Consider the following 7,199-nt stretch of genomic DNA (forward strand, 5'->3'; position numbering starts at 1 on the left):
TTGATTTGTTCACTTGGAGGATCTTCCAAACTTTAACAGGCCACCAGGGATGTGATTTTCCTCTGAGTCCTGCCGTGTGGGACTAAGCCAGAAGTGGGTGAAGGGAACTTCTCCAACAGAGGTGCAGGAGGGGAAGGCCTGGCAGAGCACACAACTCCACAGGTGTGACAGCATCCTGGTCACATGTGGGTACAAGGATATAATCCATGGCATGTGCCGACTTGCTAGAAACCCCTCGCTTTGTAAACATAGCTGGCTCAGCTGATGCTCATTGTGGCCTCTGGGCATTTCTTGACACAGACATCTTATTATCACCTACAGCCCTGTCTAACAAGAAAGTCAGTGCTCAGGTCCAGCAAACTGTCACTGTCTTAGAGTGAACTCTGTGCGGAAGCAGGATCCGTGTGTCTTTCCATCCTTTTACAGTGCTGGTTTTTCTGCTTGGGGAGCGTGTTACTCTCTCTACACCACAAACAATTCAGCCTTAAGCTCTGAGAGCAAACACCTCCCTGACAGAGACAGAGGTTCAGGGAGATTCCTGTTGACTTCTTGTTACTGTATGTCTGCCTTGCTCTTGCTTAGAGGAGCAAAATGTCAAGACGAGTTTAAATGTCAGGCCTCACGTGAAGCTTCTCAGTCCTGGGAGAGCATCCTCCATGGAGCAAGGATCAGCTGCTATAGAGCCAGACGTCAGAAAATGTATTGCTCTTTCTTGTGCATGCAGAACACAAGAGTTTTACAAGCCCCACAGTGCACCTCCAGCATCCTGAGAGGTCAGAGATCTCAGGATTCCACCAAACTGCTCAGTAAACTCCTACCCTGCTGCTTCTGGCTGTGATCTGCCGGGTTCCCAGGTGACAACAACATGGATAGAAGAACCCTGGGTGAATAGACCTTGTCCTCCAGCTGAGCAGTGGAACCTATGAGGTGGGGCTCAAATGCAGCTCTGATGCCATGGACTGAAATTATCTGCACAGTTATGGGGGCCTTGGGAGGGACAGTTTGGACCAGCTGCTCCTAAACCTGCTTTATCTCCTGTGAGAAACCAAAGAGGCTGTTTGACTACTTTAAACCATGAGGAATGGTGTCCAAATCTGAGCAACAATGATTAAAAAGGCTGGTTTTAATGTGTCTTTTTGAATCAGTTTGCTTCTGAGCAAGAATGAAGCGTGAATAACTTGGTTAAACTGTCCGTAGAGATGAAGCTTGTGCACTGCTCAGGAACAGCACAAGCATGACAAACCTGCCTTTATGTTCTTTCTTGCTAGCAAGCTGTCTTCCCTTTCTTAATCCAAACTGGTATCTTGGAGCAAAGCAAAATCAGCAGCCAAAGTCAGAGATTAAGCAGTTTTATCAAAGGGATAAAGGAGAGTAGAGGCTGTGTTCAGTAATGGGCAGTGAAATCGCAGGGGTTGGTGGGATGGGGAGGGCTGTGAGGGAGGGAAGACAAGGCAGAGGAGGAGGAGAGGGGAGGAAGGATGCATGCCACGGCTCTACAAAGCTCTTTGTTGAACCTCTGGTTTGCTCTGGACTTGCAGACACACACAGAGCTCAAGGAGGGCTGCAAAACCCCTGGGGAAGGTGGTGTTGGTTGTACCCAGCTCCATGCTGTGGCGCAGACACCTTGCCAAGGGAAGGGAGATGGGCCAGAGGATGCAGCTGTGATCCCCACAGGGTGTGATAACCAGGCCAGGAACACAACCATGTCACCAGGTCATTCATTCAAGATGCATGGCTTCCTTGGAAGAAATCAGAAGCATGAACACCTATGGTAGAGCTGGGGTGTGAGGATGTTTAATCTCTTCCATTTTGGTTCCTGTATCAAGTCTCAGCCATACACAGTGCTGCTGCCTTTCCTTTACATATTTCCCAGCGGAACAAAAGAGTCTCAACTTCTTTCAGGATTGCTTGAGTGAAGGTCTCTTACTCGATGTCTAATACAAAAAGGGAAAGTTAAATAAGGTGAAACCCAAGCAAGATAAACCCAACGAATGGTGAGCTGTGAGGTGGCAGCTATTCTTGCTGCAACTGCATTATCAGGTTTCAGTGAACATCTGCTGCTGAGATGTAGTGGGATGGTGATATTCCACATGTGGAAAAAGGAGAGAATTAAACAAGCACAATTGGTTGGGAATAAATGAAACCCAATCTTTATCTAACACAGTATGAATAAACATTTCATGGCAAAAATCTGCAAGGGTGGTAAACACATTGTTCCCTGTTATAGCTGTTTTCTTTATAGGACCTGATATTTTTTGCTGAACGGAAAAGAATCGCAATGCTGTTAAATGCAAGGTACAAAGACAGTTGTTTGCACTGGAAGCTAAGGGATTCTGATCACTTGATCCCTTAATTCCTGTGGAAATCCCAGCTAATGTACCCAGCTTAGCATACTTTCTTATCTTGGAGATGGATTTTCCGAACCATCTGAAACATTTTCTGAAGCAAACAGGCTCTGGCAGAGGAGCCCAGTGGCCACAGGGACAGTTCCCAAACCCTTTGGTAGAGTTGTGGTGGCTTTCAAAATGCTTCGAGTTCTTCTGTTGGGTCAGTAGCACATGTCTATGGCCAAGACTCAACAAGTTATTTAAAAATGTCTCCGAATGTAATTAAGCCTTTAATTCAACAGATCTTATATTCATGATTAAATTCAGGATGTATAGTTCTATTCTCATTCAAATTTACCTTTGTTTCAATGCTGTTTTCAGTCCAGCTGGTGGTCAGCCGTATTTGACCTCTATTCTGGGAAAGTTCCTTTGCTTTTCGATAATTTAGTCCTGCTATGCAGATTTCTTGCAGTCCAATCACAGAAAATGTTTATTGCTTTGGCACATACTGGGTTTTGCAGAGACACAGAGGCTAATTATATCTGCTTTTTCTTGCTTAGTCCTTAGAACTGACACACTGTTTATGGAATTGTTTCTTGGACTTCACTGGCATAGCTCTCCTTCACAGATATTAGATTCAATCATAAACCTCAATGATTTTTCCTGGATTCTTTCTTTCCTATGAACGAATTTCCTATTGAAACTGTTCCCATGGCTCAGCTCAGCACTGCTGCCTTATGGCACTCTCTAAGCCACATTTGGTTAATCACTGGTTTAAATGAAGGGCCAGTTTATAGGAACGCTTCCTTGGAATTAGATTTCAGCTCTCAGTGATTAGGTCCCAATGCCAACTCGATCGCGTCCTTAAATAGCCAAGATAAATGCTGTGCAAGCAGAGTTCTTGTCTACTTCATCAAATCAATTTAGCCAAAAGGTTTTAATCCCGATTCCCAGCACATGGCAAGGTCAGACCAGCAGGATGGGGACAGGACGGGTCCACTTCTTGCTTGACTTTCCAGGAGGTATCAGATGCTACTTCTGTGAGCTAATCTCCATTAACAAGAGAAAGAATTGCAAATCTGCCCCTTACTGTCCCCTTAATGAATTAATGGCTTTTTATTCATCCGTACCCTCCATGAATATTATTATAATGAGACAGTCATTTGCCAGGCAGTGGGGGTGCTGTGGAACAGTCTGATTACGCTTCTCATTATAGCACTTGACTCAAACACCAGAACAACCCATCGCGTGACAAGCAGGTCCCCGCTGGCTTTGATGAGGGACAGCAGTGGGAACCTCTGGAGCTCAGAGAAGGAGAACACGCACCAAATAACTACAGTACGTGGCGGTGGTGACATTGATGTGTGTTATACTACAGGAAAAGGTTTTTAATAAACCTGCGTGGTGCTTCCTTGAATGTCGCCCGACAGCTGAAGCAGAGAATGCTAATTCAAGGATTCACGCATTGCTGTGAGGTGACCAGGATCACAGAGCTCAGATTTACACGCTGGATGTCAGTGAGTTCCCTCTGCTTCCTCGTGCCGATTAACTCCTGTGACACTTTGATCCCTTTTTGCTGAGGCTGGTGTGTGCTGAGATTCTGATTCAGACAAGGTGACCTGAATGAAATACTGTTTGCATTTGACCAGGACCATATTCTGGGTGTCAGTTTAATTGCAGTTTAATTAATCTACTCTAAAGAGCAGAGTAATTAGCCTGCTGTGAATGCTGTAGCATTGTCAAAGGGAGAAAGCTACAAAGAATTTGAAATTCTCTTTCTTGATCAAGAAAAAAGGTGAATAATGACAGTCTGAGACAGCTGAGAGCTCTTTAACCTGCCTGAAATCAGAGCTGGAGCTGGAGCTTTAAAGCAGCCCCATCACCTCCTTCATGGTTTTACTCTCTATAAGGATGAAATCAAATCCAGCATAAGTGGAGATCAAACTTTTAATGTTGGCAATTAGCCATTTGCAATGTACACTATGTTACCAATGTGCATAATAGCTCCTTGGACTATTGAAAAAAGCCAGGATATTTTTAAGGACATCAGAAGGATGCTTCCTAAGCCAGTTTCCCTTTCTGAAGCGTCTGTTTAGCAATAAGGTGGACAAAAAATTTGTGCAAGAGCTCTTTATGTGTACAGAGTGGCGTAAATCAGTGCTGTCCTACATGGGGGTAGGACAATGACCACTGAGTTTATGAATGAAAAGTGGATCTGATTCCAATAACTCTTGGACCTGTTGTTTAATCTGCATCACACTGAGCAGAAAGAGAGAGGACTCACACCAATTCAGTCCTTTGTTTTCAAGAAACTTGGAGAAAACAGATACAAGAAAGACTGGAAGAAGGGTTAGAAGGGGAAAAAGTCATCATAACATGAGCTTAAGTTTTCCTGTTCCTCACAGGCCAACTTGTCTAAATGCATTTACATATATGCATACACGATTATATATAATGATATGTGTATATGCACACAAACATGTATCCCTATACATTATATATATATGAGTTCTGTAAGGCTAAAACTACTCAGTGTGATAAATAGAGATAACTATAAAAACAGTAGATATGGAAAAGTGGCATATAGCAATCCACTTCCAGAAACACAAACACTTTCGAATTTGGGTCTCCAATCTGCTTAGGAGAATGACTGAACCAGAGACTACATCTGGTATTTAATTCAAGCATTGTGCTGCTGTCAAAGGGAACCAAGCTGGCAAGCTGAATTTCAGCCTGCCAAGTTTCTTTTGTAAAAACACAATTCATAGCTGAAGAGTGTGGAAGAGGGGGAAAAAAAATCTAGAAAATAAAGACATAATAGTACAATCTCTGTGGGCAGATAAAACACAGAAATACAGAGCTCTCCTGGATTCACTTATTTTCTCATTTCCTTCTGCTGTGATTGAGGGTGTGAGACAGACACCCCAGGATGGAGTACAGTGGGAATCTCTCCATTCACCCCCATTTCATGCTGTTCGAGAAGCCTTTGATATCAAATAATATTAATCCCTATCCTTGCTTACTCAGACTGGGGGTTATGACCAACAAGTGGGTAAGTTTAAACAAATGTGTAAACCTGTTTTGTGTAAACCTCAATGAGAGTATTACTGGAGTAAAATCTGAGCATGGGGAGCTCATGGTCTAACTCTAAATTGCTGGTTTCCTTCAGTGTGAAGAATGACTCAGGACTATGATTCAGGCTTAATACATTGCAGATCTGCCTCGTTCTGGCTAGACTTTATGTTCTTGCACTCTTGGGGCCCTCAAATTTTCTCTTCTGTCAGAGAGAATTTATTTTTCCATGAGCTCAATCTCTTTCAATGACATTTACTTTGCAAGGCTGGAATCCCCTCCAAGGAGAGCAGAGGGAATTTTAAAGCTCTTTTTAGGTCCTCAATAAATGAGACTTCATAAATTTTGGCAGTGATTCTCAGTTTTTAACCTGGTAAGTTTTTAAAATAATGTTCTGAATCAACCACTAGTTTTCCCACCAAACATGAGACTAGACGATGAGCTATTCCAATAAGACTAGCCTGAATTTTATTCCAGAAGGGACCATGACATTCTCAAGAAAAGAGTTGTAAAATAGATTTGTTTATTGCTCAGTTTTACTTTTGCAAACAAATATTTTTTTTATTATTATTTTTGAGTCGAATTGTATCATTACATCTTCTATCTTGACTTTCATATTCATATTAACTACAAACTTCACATCTACCTGCATTAATTTTAGTAAAGTTAGAAAACCATTAGAGGATGACTTCATGCATTTGAGGGTATCAGAACACCCCAGAATGAATTAGGGCTGAAAAAAGGAGAAGAGGATGAAATTAACGATTTTGTGAAGATATATTTCAGATTACCTGTGTACAACAGCAGAACACATGGACCAGCTTGACCGTAAAGCAAATTCCACCAAAATGTGAGATGTTGTTGGCTTTGCTATTTCCATTGTAGATTATATTAAAAAAAAAAATGAAGAAAGTTCAATTTATTAGTTATGTTAATTCTTTCATATAAAGATCAGAAGAAAACTCAGTCAAAACTTTTCATCAAAGCACCTTTCTGAGGAATAAAGCATTGAATTGCGATATGAAGCAACAAGAGGCATTGGTACAAATACTGGGATGTATTTCCTCAAGTTCTGTGCACGTACACACAATCACTTCTGTTCTGTTTGAAGTTCACCTTGTGTAGACAATTGGTAAGATGTAAAATACAGTAAATCTCTATGGATCAAAGTTATTTTTGTGCAAAGGTCTACAAGACAATCTACAGACCATTTAAATCCCTCAGGCCTGTTTCGACAGCATAATGGCCCTGAATGACTGTATTGGCAGAATAGTCCTCTGCATCATACTAAATTTCACTCTATTATTCAGGTCAAGTTCTTCTGATTACGGTAAAGATGTTGATAAGTAAGTCTTCATGTTCAGTATATTACCAATGAGATGCATTTTGTCTTTTGGAGACAATACAGAATGAATTCTCAAAGTAATTTGAGTAATAAAAGTAATTACTTTGAAAGTAACTGTGATTAATAGCAGCAAATTTCAGACCAACCCATATTCTGTGCTATGATGTCATGAAGAGGGACCATGGGCACAGCTATCTATCTGATTTATCAGCCATTGCATGGCACAACCACCGGTGAAGTCTGTCCTGGCTCCTGAGGTATTGGTAACTTCAACATGTTTTGATACAACACTTAAATCTGACTGTTGACCTCTCTGGATCTAGTCCATTTGTGCCTTATTTTATTTTATTTTATTTTATTTTATTTTATTTTATTTTATTTTATTTTATTTTATTTTATTTTATCTTATTCTCAAAGTTCTGTACCAAAATATTTTTGCTTTTACCACCTGAACA

The sequence above is a fragment of the Patagioenas fasciata genome, chromosome 15 (genome assembly GCF_037038585.1).
Source record: "Patagioenas fasciata isolate bPatFas1 chromosome 15, bPatFas1.hap1, whole genome shotgun sequence".
NCBI lineage: Eukaryota > Metazoa > Chordata > Aves > Columbiformes > Columbidae > Patagioenas > Patagioenas fasciata.